Below are 11,953 nucleotides of genomic sequence, written 5' to 3' on the forward strand. Positions count from 1 at the left end.
TGCTGTGTCTCTGAGCCTCAGCAAACGAGGTCATCATTTCACAGAGAATATGCTGAGATATGCCTTTGAAAACTCTGAAAGCCCTAGTGCTTTTACTTTCTTTGTTACAGGGAAAATATTGGCAATTTTCTAGAGTCCCATAGGTACTAGGACAAGAAGTAGTATCTAATCTTCTTTGATGACTCCTTCCCAAACTTTAAAATTCAAGTCAGGATGTAATTAGCTTCTGTCATAGGAACGATGACTCATGAGTGCCCTGTGTATTTAAAAGGGCCCAACAAAAGGAGATGGGGCAATTTACCTAGATAGTTATATTCTTTAAAGTTAATTAAAGGGTTTTAGAGTTTTATTTTCTTTTGGTTGAAGGACCAGAATTTAACCTTAGTGTGTATGGCACTGTGGTTTTTCTTGGATCAGAAAGCAAGAGCCTTTCTTTCTTATCGCTCAGTACATACTTAGTTCTTCATGGTCTTCTGCCTTATTTTGACCACAAAACGAGCAAGCAAATAAACAAACCAATGAACACAAAAACCACAGGACACCTCGTACATGGAAAGATTATCTTATTTACAAGGAACAGTCCTCTGTTGCCTTTACTGAACTTTTCAAATAAAACTATTATGTAAATGTGCCAGTATCTCATCATCGGACTATGTATTACCAGAATGAAAATCTGAATTAAAATGCAACTATAGAACAAGATTAAAGTTGATATCAAACACACACAAATAGTCCTTACATATTTAAGTCTCATTTAGTCACATGTTTGAGAATACTTTTTTCCTGCAGAACTAGGTTTAGTGAGAGTAGCCTTGATCTTTAAAGGCCTTTTGTTCAAATACTGTCCTTGGAAAATGATTACAGAGGTGATTTATTTATATGTCTAAAATTCTGGAATATTTTTGATCAATGTGTATTTTAACTGGTGATAGGTTTTAGGGAACTTGCCATGCATATTCTTCTGGATGTGTTTCTACAGACTGAATTAGGAAATGACTTGAGCCTGGATATAAGTGTTTACGCTTGGCTCTGCCTTTAGTGGCTGTGTGACTGCAGGTCTCACTTTCCTCATTTGACTATATGAACATCTATCAAACACTTAATCCTATTTTTCCTAGAAATATACAGCTCCACCAGGGATGTAGGCCTCTGATAATTTCTCATGTCCTTCTCTCCTCTTAACTTCATCAATGAACATGTACGTTTTACGTGCTGCTTAGAAGGACTTTCTAGACCTCACTTGGGGGTTAAACCCCATTCTCATGATCTTAAAAAGGCTGAGAACTGTAGTATTGCTTTGATGATCTTTCCTGAGTATGGGTTCATGTAGGTGTCAGATACCTGTCCTCAGACATGCACAGTTCCATGAGAAAAGGCTTAACAGAGGTGTGAATGGACTTGGTACCAGCTCAGAGTTGTTCTACACTGCATAGACCTGGAGGATTGGAGCAAATCCGTGATCAAACACCTCACTAGCCAGAAATTAGGTACATATGGCAGGTCTTAGAATGAGGCAACATTTCCCAGTCTGTGACATTGAGAATGTTTATGATGTGATTTTGAATTACTGTGATACATTACACTCCCTCCCATTGCCCTATACATAATTATTTACGTAGGATTTGTTTATTTAAATTTGATTTTTGCTACTTTTTGGCTGTCAGGCTTATAAATAATGGGAATTTGTATTTATCTGCTACTAACTAGCTGGATAGTAGCTCAAATTAATAGAAGTGTGACACCTGAAACATTAGGCTGGGTCTCATGGATTCTTTGCTATTTTGATTCTTTAAAAGGATACACTAAAAGGGAAAGTTTTAAAACAATTTTGAGCAAATCTAATTTTCTTGAGACAATGCACAAATTAAACATATCACTAATAAACAAAACAACTCTTAAATGCAAATCATGCTTCCTCTTACTAACAAACTATAATCATTTGCTTCCATAAACAGTGGTTATTTTCCTTCTGACCTTGGGCTGCCTCTAAGGCCACTTTACTGTTTCCAGCCCTTTCTCTCAATTTCAGCTTATCCTTAGGTGCTAATTAAAATGGCAGGTGTTAAATTGATCATTAGCACGTTTCAGCTACTGCTCTGAGCACAGAAATCCCTCAAGTGATTCTTTGTTTCTCCCAATATAATCCCTCTTTCTCCAGACATTTTTTTCTCCTGCTTTTCCCTAGTAGCTCTGTTTCTTAAAGAGAAATCAGATAATCTAGCATGTCCGTCCCAGCTGTTCCTCATTTACTCCTTAGTCTTGTTCCCTCTGGGTAAATGATATGACCAGATTTATTTTCTTTTAGTAGTGGGCCAACATCTCATTTATTTTAAGTATTTTGGGAAAAGAAAACAAAACAAACCTTCGTTAGACAGATTTGATATAGTCTTCATTCATACTTTATGGTACCCAAATAGATAGCACATGTATGGACACGCTTCTTTTAAAAAATTTATTTTATTTATTTTTTGTGGTAAGAACACTTAATTTGAGATCTAATCTCTTAAAGTTTTTTTAAGTCCATTATATGGCATTGTTAATATAGGATCTGTTTTACAGGAGATCTCTAGATCTTATTCATCTTCTTTGACTAATATTCTCTGCTCATTGAACAGCAACCCTATTCCTTCCTTCCCCCAGTCCCTGGTAACCACCATTCTACTCGCTGTTTCTATGAGTTTGATTATTTTTGATAATTTACATAAGTGGGATCATGCAGTATTTGTCCTTCTGTGTCTGGCTGATCTCAGTCAGCATAATGTCCTCCAGGTTCACCCATGCTGATGCCAAAGGCAAGGTTTCTTTTTTTAAAGGCTTCATAGTAAGTAACCCATTGTATGTATGTACTACATTTTCTTTATCCATTCATCCATTGATGGACATTTGGGTTGTTTCTATATCTTGGCTGTTGTGAATGATACTACAATGAACATAAAGGTGTAGCTATTTCTTTGAGATCCCTATTTCAGTTCTTCTAGATCTTTACCCAGAAGTGGGATTGCCGGATTATACAGTAATTCTGATTTTAGTTTTTTTGAGGAATATCTATACTGTCTTCTCTCTGCCATCCGTGACCTTACCAGATGTTGCTGCATCATTTTCTACCCACACTGTGTTAGAAATCCTTGGAGGGAGGACATCACTGTTTCTGGACCAGGCAGACCAATGTTATTAGGGCTCTTCTGGTCCCTGGAAGAGCTAGGTAAATGGAGAGGAAACTGAAGGTTCTCTTTTTGCACCCAAGTCAGTAGATGGCTAAAAAATCTAATGTTTAGCAATTGCTGAACTTTAAATGACGAAGTCACTTTCCACATTTGAATGATACTTCTGGTTCGAATTAGACCTCTTAATTTTTCTAAGTGTTTCTCAAACTTGTCTGCACATCAGAATCACCAGGGGGCTTTCAAAAATTACTAATGCTTGTGTTCCACCTGCAGAAACTGTAAGTTAGATTGGGTTTTGGAATTCTTAAAGCTCCTCCAGGAGATTCTCCAGGAATCTGATTCTTAAAGATTCTCTGGGAGAATCTAATATGAAGCCAATGTTGAGAACCACTGTTTTACCCCAGTTTACCTTGCCAACTATGTGAAACAGGAACCAGAAGCAAATGAGACTTTAGCAGCTAAAGCTCAAGTTTTGCATTGCACCTGGGTACTAGTGATGAAAGAGACTTCAGCCTCAGCTTCTGCCATTAAGGTGCAATGATTCTGACCTCTGTTTAAATGGATCCAGGTTATTGCCTGGGTCTTACCCATCAGTTTAGGAACCTCTCCTCCTGAGAGGAGGAACTAGCAAGGGCCTCAGTGTGCTCCTCCAACACCCACCCTGAGTAGGGGCAGGTGCAAGATCCCCTAGGAGCCAGTGCAGAAATTGGGGAAAAACAGAGACAGAAATATTAGTTACTTCAATTATTTCCACTTTATTCATCAAATTTAATAATTACTCAAGCATATGTACAAAGCCCTATACATTTGAGTCCCATAGATTACATAGTTCCATAGACTATTTATAAGAGTGAGAACATGCTAAATATATTTCTACGAGGTGGATTCTTTGGGTTTTATTTGTGGACAGATATGGTAATTGGGATTACCTGAAGTAAGCAAGACATTTAGGCAATATTTTTGAAGGGGTTGGTGAATTCTTCCCTCTGCATCAAACCAGTTAGATTTAGGCATCAATTTCATTGTTAATTGATGTATCCACTTATTTAACAAACATTAATTGAGCATTTCTTCATGATGAAGACAAAGACAGGAGTCCCAAAGACATGTGTCCTTGAAGCATGTGCTGTCTTGCAGTTTGAGCAAATGATGTTGGGAGATGCTGCAGATGCTGTGAAACGCAATGTGGAAGGGACACAAAGGAGGAAGTGGTCACATTTAATAATAACTGTCATATCTGGAATGCTTGATATTATCTCTCAAAGCCAGTGTTCTTTTTGTTCATATTTTACAGGAGAGGAAATTGAGATATAGAGAATATAATATGCCACACAGCTTATTAGAATAGTGGAGAGGAAGAAGCGAAGATTAATAGAATATATTAAAGATTTAGAATTTATGACTCAGGCTATTAGTGGCAAATCAGATATGTAGGTAGGAGAAAGATAACAGTCTAGGATTATTAAGTGGGTGGTGATGATATTTACTCATTCATACATTCAATTATGCAACAAATATTTATCAAATGCTCTCATGGGATAGACACTGTGCAAAGTATTGGGTTGAGACACTGAACAGCCCAGGCATAGTCTCTGTCTTTAGGAGCTGACATCCTAGAGAAAGGAAACAGCATATAATAAACAACTCAACAAGGGCTACAGTGGCAAATGCAATTAAAGAAATAAATAGGCTGCTAAGAAAGTAAAGGGGTATTTTTTTTTTTTTTTTTTTTAGTTAGAAGGGCAGAGGTAAAGAAGATATACTGGGGGAGGGAATATTTGAATCTAAAACAGAGTGATGAGAAGGACTCAGCCATGTGAAGAGCCAGTGGAAGAGACACTAAAACAAAGAAAACGGGACAAAAGCCAAGTAGTACAAATGTCTTGGTCCAGAAATAGGGATTTTTTAAGGATGTTTAAAGTGTAGAAGAAGAGAATATAGGTCATGATAAATCTAGGGATATATACAGGATCCAGATTACACAGTTTTGTAGCCAAGAGTAAGGAGTTTGGATTTTACTTCAAAAGTAATAAGAAAACTTTGGAGGGTTTTAAGCTGGGCAGTGATCCAATGTAAGAGAACAGAGGGAGAAAAGACAGTTTAGAGGGAAGATGAGATGCTAGTCCTGATCATGTTAAGTTAGATTAGCCAACTGTACATTCAGGAGGAGATGCTTAGTATACTTTGGGAATTGTGGGCCTAGGACAAGGGAATGTTTTTATGATTTTTTAATCTCAGGGCCTGGTAAGACTCTATCAATCTAGGATGCTCTTGAAACCCAACCCTGGGAAGTTAAAATAAAAATAAAAATTAGGAAAGTATTTTAGAAGTATATAAGTAATGAAAAAAATAATAAACACACAATATGAATGTTTTAGCCTAAGTTCAAGTGCACATAGTATTTTGAAATTGTATTTTCATAAGTTTGCATTCTTATAAGGGCATTGAAGTAATAAAAAAAAAAATCAGCCATAAAATCTACTACTGAAATTTAAAAGTATTAATAAAAGTTAATTAATCATATTTGTAATCAATGTTAAAATGCTCAAGAAAAAGTAACTTTCAACATTTAGCGTATTAGACATCTAATTGAATGTTGAACATTAAAAAATGTACAATAGCTATGTGTTCATCAGAATACGCAAAAGACCTTGAAGAATCTACTTAACCTCTCACACTAGAAAAGAACCTTTAAAACAACTTTCCCCTTTGTTATAATGAAAGGTAGAAAGAAAAAGAGTCAAGATGGTAAAAGTTTGAAGTGTATCCTCAATCCAGGGTAACGTGGTCCATAGTTTTCCCCAGACTGGTGGACAAAAGGCAACTATGAAGAGGTGAGCACAGCAGAGGTGGTCTGCTTCACTTCTTTACCAGCTGTGCCACCAAGGTATTAGCAAAGAGAGGAGGGAGGAGGGCTGTCTGTATTGATTAATATATATATCACTTGTATTTAGCCAAATAACTAGTATGTTAATGCCCTCATCCTCTTGCCAACTTCAAGGAAAGCTCTTTAATTTTCTTTGAAATAAAGTATCATCTACATAAATTATGATGATTATCTAAAATAACTATAAATCTTTAAAAATTGTTTTACTAAAAAATGAAAAAGGAAAAAGGATGTAGAGTGTGCGTAGAACTATTTTGATTATATAGGAAGAACCTGAATTTTATTACTTCCACACTGTACTAATTGGGAAGAGTGACAAGAATTATGTGGAGTGATGTGATACTATGACAAAAGTGAACTTAGAAACCAAAGAGAAATTCAGAGAACAAGAGAAAAAGGAAGTTTAAGAGACCTCTAATTAGATAGGATGTAGAATGTGAGCTGGACAATAAGGAAGTTGAAAGAAAAAAAAAGGTCATTTTTTAGAAAATGAAATATTGGAACTCAAGATCTCAGAGACGGAGTGATTCTGGGGCATGGATTTGTCCAGAGTAGCCATGAGAGTGGGTTGCTTAAAAAAAAAAAAAAAGATAATAATGCTGACATTATACAGAGCACTGTTCTAAGTCACTCACATCCATTTACTCATTTAATTCTGCCAACAACCCTATGAGGCAGACATTATTCTCTTTATGGATTAGAAAACAGAGTGGTTAAAAAGCTTGCCCAAGGTCATAAGTCTAGTAAGTTGTAACTTTTGGTTGTAAACACATCTAGTCTAGCTCCAAAGTTCAAAGTCTAGCCTTTATCATTGCAATATGTGGCATTTTTAATAAAAAGTAAATATAAAAACTCAGGATAAAAATAAAAATAATTACCATTTAATGAGCACCTACTGCATATCATGACTAATTTTATATGTAAACTTATATAATCTCTAATTCTCATAATATCCTGTTGAGGTCCAAAATGGTAAAACAAAACAACAATCAGACAGACAAAAACTATACATCTAGTGAACAGAGCTGGCATTTAAAATCTGTTCTGTCTGTTCTATGTCCCCCATAGAAATATACCGAAGGTCAGTCTTTCACAGTATTAAGTCTTCTGGAAAAGGTGATTTTTGCTGAATATTTATATCCATCTCTTTAATCAGAGTAGAACTTTTTTTTTTTTTTTTTTAATTAGAGTAAGGAACACCTATTGATAATTTCGAAGGGAAAGGTAAAAATGGTTAAACAGGAAGGAAGATTTCATATCAGAAAAAAACACGAACATATACAAGTCAGTAAGTAAGAAGACAGAAGAAATAAAGAAAAATTCAGAAAGGTTAGTGGTAGGACAACAAAGGTAGATTTTGCTTGTTTGATTTTTTAGAAATTGTGAAAAATCAGTTTCTGAAGTAATGATATTCTTCTCGAGGATATCAGGACTGTTTGGAAGGGTAGAAACCTTTCTTCTAATCAGCTTGGTGCCTCAGTCAAGTCAAATTTCTTTAGTCCAGCATAGTCTGGCCACATCCAGTTCTATTACATCTTTTGGGAAAAAGCCATGAAGAAGAAATTTAAAAAATAAGTTGGATGTATCTTTATCCTAGTTCATTCATCCTCTCTCTTATGTGAATGGCAATAGAATTTATACCCTCTCTGAAAGACATTGTTTTGCTGTACTAAGCAAGAACTTATTTTACGACTTATTATAATAATGTTATTACAAATCATATACCATTGTTATTATAAGCAAGCACTTATTTTATTGGACCGGGTATCATGGGAAATTTAAAGATTCTGCCCTTGAAACAATTACAAACTGTTGAGAGGAAGTAGGATGTGTGCATGAAACATCTAGGGAAAAATCCCACAGGCAAATAAAGCTAAGCACAGCCTAGTCACTGCAGTCCCCTGACCGACTTTTCCAATTATAAAATCCATATCCTTATATTGAATAGCACTTTTTGTGAATTCATTTCTTTTAGAATATAAGAAAATCTAATCTTTTAAAATCTCTAGCTAACCTTACAATTTTTGCACTGGAATAATAATCTCATATTGCAGCTAAATCAACAATAATGATTTCTGACATGTCAAAATAGATTATCTCTTTTTTGGTTTCAATCTACCTTCTCAGTCTGGACTTCATTCTTCCATGGCAGAAATCAAATCTTTTGTCTACTTCTTGCAGCTGAAATTTCCAGTCTTTTAAGACATATCTCAAACACTCTCCAGCCTCATCCTATTAAAATCCTACCCATCCTTTACTGCCCAGCCTTCTATCAACCATTCTCTAATCACACCATGTGGAATTGATCACTTCTCTAAATATCGGTCATTTACTTATGTGTTCAAACAGCGTTTATTATATTATGTCACACAGATTATAATATAGATAAGCACGAATTACTAAGGGAACTCTCAGAATTGTTATCCTTAGGGTTTGATGTAGGATAAAGCAGAGAGCAGATGAAGATAAAACTAAGAAGGTAGAAATAAACAGTATCATAAAGGTTCTTACATTCTTTGCTAAGGTTCTTACATTCTTTAGATTTTTATCTTACACTATACTGCTATAAGATTTATATTTTCAACAGGACTAAACTGTCATATTAAAACCACTGGGATATATACTTTATTTTTCTTCTTGAATGTGAAGTTCTTAAGGACAAGGATATGTCTCATTAATCAATAGAAGGTCTACATTACTTTCAAGCAGACCTACCTTGGCCATGTGTTTTGTCAATCGGAACACTGTATCATGTTTAAATCCATAGACAAAAAGCTCTCACTTGAGAATCTCGCTGAAGCTTAGGAGAGCTAATGGAATCACCTGGTTTATTTTTTTAACTAATATATCCAAATGAATTCACAGAGTCTATGTGAATTTTGTTTAGTGTTGAACTAAGCAAGTCCAGAAAATATGATTGTTAAAGTTTCCTTAGCAATGTGAACTCGCCCACGTGGCACATGTACAGGGTTTTCAACCCTAATTAGTATACTAAAAAGAGCCTTTAATATAATAATCTATTCACTTTAATGTAGCTATGAGAACTTGTCTTTTATGTTTTCATAAGTGTATTTTTTTCACTGAAGCATTTACAGAAAGTCCAAGTATTATTTTTTACAATATCCTCGCATATGGAGAGGGCATTTCTGAATTGTCATGTAAAATAAAATGTCACTTAATCATTGTCGCATTTCCTAGAAGAGGAATGAGAGGATTGATATTTTCTTTGTGTTTGAAAAGTAAGGGTTAAGGAGAGGTTATTATAAGAAGGTGAAATCACTGTCCCCACTGTGCCTGGGATAAGTGGTCTAAGCCTGAACAGTGTGCACGGTGTGATCTCCTGTCCTGCTGGAATGAAGTACACTGGGGAAGTAAATGGCTGATGAACGCTGTGCTCCTGTCTGCATAGAGGATTAGGTCAACCGTTCCCCAAGCACTTTGAATATCAGTCTATTACACTGGAGTCTTTTAACTAAACACTTGTATTTGGGAGAAGAAGACAGGTCCTGCCTGAGAATAAAGGTTCTAGTTTGTGATTTCCTTGAGATATAAGAGTTTGGCTTCAGACTACTTCTGCTGGTTGTATCTGCATTATTCAAGATGAACTGTTCTTAAAAAGAATGTAAAAAGAAAAGAAGCCAAAATAATAATTCCACACTCTTTTAAATAACCAATTACTGTATTTAATACAAAGAAGTTCGAGTTTAAAATAAATGCTGCACCTGAAGCCAATTAGAAGAGAGACATCATTATTTTCTTGCTGTTTGAATTCAATTTTTAAAAACCACAAAGGGGTTATTTAGATGGCAATAAATGCATTGTAAAGTCTTTTTTCCTGACTACAAAGCAGTCTGTTTTGTTGAAATTAGACTGCAAAACAATTGAGATGCTGACAAAGTATCAGGGAAATAAAGGTTGTTAAAGACGAGAATATCCAAATCAATATTATGCTTTAGTTTAATTAATATGTAGTTTGCTATTGCTGGTAGGATTTATTAGTATGAAAGCATAATAATTCTATCACTTAAGCTTGTTAACAGAGTTAAACGTAGGCAAGCCTTGATAATAATATACATATTTCTGTATGTAGATATATATACACATATATACATTATGGACAAAAAAAGGAATTCTACAGGAAGTCATTTCATAGGGTGATCTAATCACAAATTTCCATGGTGGGCAAGTCAGGTGGGTAGTTATGCCTCAGGCATATAACTTCTTCAGTAAAAAGTTTATCTTTGCCTTATGTAGGCCCTGTCCTTGTGTCTGGGCATTAGGTCAACATACATTTGGAATGTCTCTTCAAAGTCATCACTCCAGAGAGCACACAGTCTTGTTAACTATCCTGTAATCCAATCCCCACCTTGCTTTCTCCCACCTTCATGGAATCTTTCTTACTTTTTCTTCTTAATTTCAAATGCATAAAACAAGATTCAAGCTGCCATTATGAGAAGCACTTTTGTTAGACTGTTGAGATCTTGCTCCCAGGCATATCCTCTGTTTGGGCCCAAATAAACTCTGATGCAAATTTTCTATAGGTTTGGATGTTCTTATGTCAACAATATATATCTTTGTATTTGCTAAGTCCTTCAAAAGTCAAAAGTGTATGACATTAAATATTTTTAAAACTAAAGCCAGTGTGATGAAATTTCAAAACAATGCTCTCCTTGAAAACTAATTGGCAAAAGTGGAGTTTATTTTCCAGTCTTAGTGTGAATCAGGATGATGACATTCTCAGCACTGAACTGGGAAGAACTTGGCCAAACCTTGGAAATAGACCATGATTGCCCTCCAGGAGATTATGAAAAGACCCCAGCCTGGCATATGAGGGTGAATGGGGCCAAGCTCAGACTCTGGAAAGCCATAACTAAGCAGGAGAGTGTGAGGGATTCAGGCAAAGGAAGAGAATTTGAGGAAAGCCAGGAGTTTATGAGATGCCAACCAGGTGTGCTCCAGCTGGTATGAGTGAAGTTATTGTTCTAGAGATTAGAACTTTTTGGAAGGCCAATGGATCATGTCAAATAGTAACTTTGACCCATTTTTTAAAAAAATGTGGTTGTAAATTTGAATAATTACTGCTCATTAGTTTCTCTTGTTTTTTTTTTTATTAAATTTATTGTGTGACATAGGTTAATAAGGTTATAAAGGTTTCAAGTACATAGTTCTATAAAACATACTGAATTGTACATTCACCACTTAAAGTTAAGTCTCCATCAACATATATTTGATGCCCTTTACCCTTATCTACTTGCTCTTCACCCCTCCTTCTGGTAACCACCATTCTGTTGTCTGTGCCTATGAGTTTTTGTTTAATAGTTTGTCTTGTTTGTTTGTTTGTTGCTTCTGTTTTACATTCCATGTAGGAGTAAAATCATATGGTTCTTGACTTTTTCTATTTGGTTTATTTTGCTTAGCACGATATTCTCAAGATCTATCCATGTTTTCGCAGATGGCAGTAGTTCACCTTTTCTTATGGCTGAGTAATGTTCCATTGTATTATGTACCACATCTTTATCCAATTATCTATCAAAGGACACATTGGTTGTTTCCATGATTTGGCCACCATGAATAATGCTGCAATGAACATACGGCTGCATATATTTTTAAAAATAAATGTTTTCAAAGTTTTCAAGTAGATACACAGAACAAGAATTTCTGGGTCATATGATGACCTTTAAGTTTTTATTGTTGTCTTTTCAACACACATCAGACAGTGACGTGTCACTTAAAGTGGGAATTGACTAGTTTGGGTGCTATTTTTAAAAACTTTGCTTACCTAGTTAGGGCACCAAGACAATGACTCGACTTCCAGTCCAGGCTCACCCAATTAATATAACTCTCTTTAACTGAACCCATAAAGAGTTCTTTTCACCTTAGATTTCATAAAGACATATATTAA

The sequence above is a fragment of the Pteropus alecto genome, unplaced genomic scaffold (assembly GCF_000325575.1).
Source record: "Pteropus alecto unplaced genomic scaffold, ASM32557v1 scaffold72, whole genome shotgun sequence".
Taxonomy (NCBI): Eukaryota; Metazoa; Chordata; class Mammalia; order Chiroptera; family Pteropodidae; genus Pteropus; species Pteropus alecto.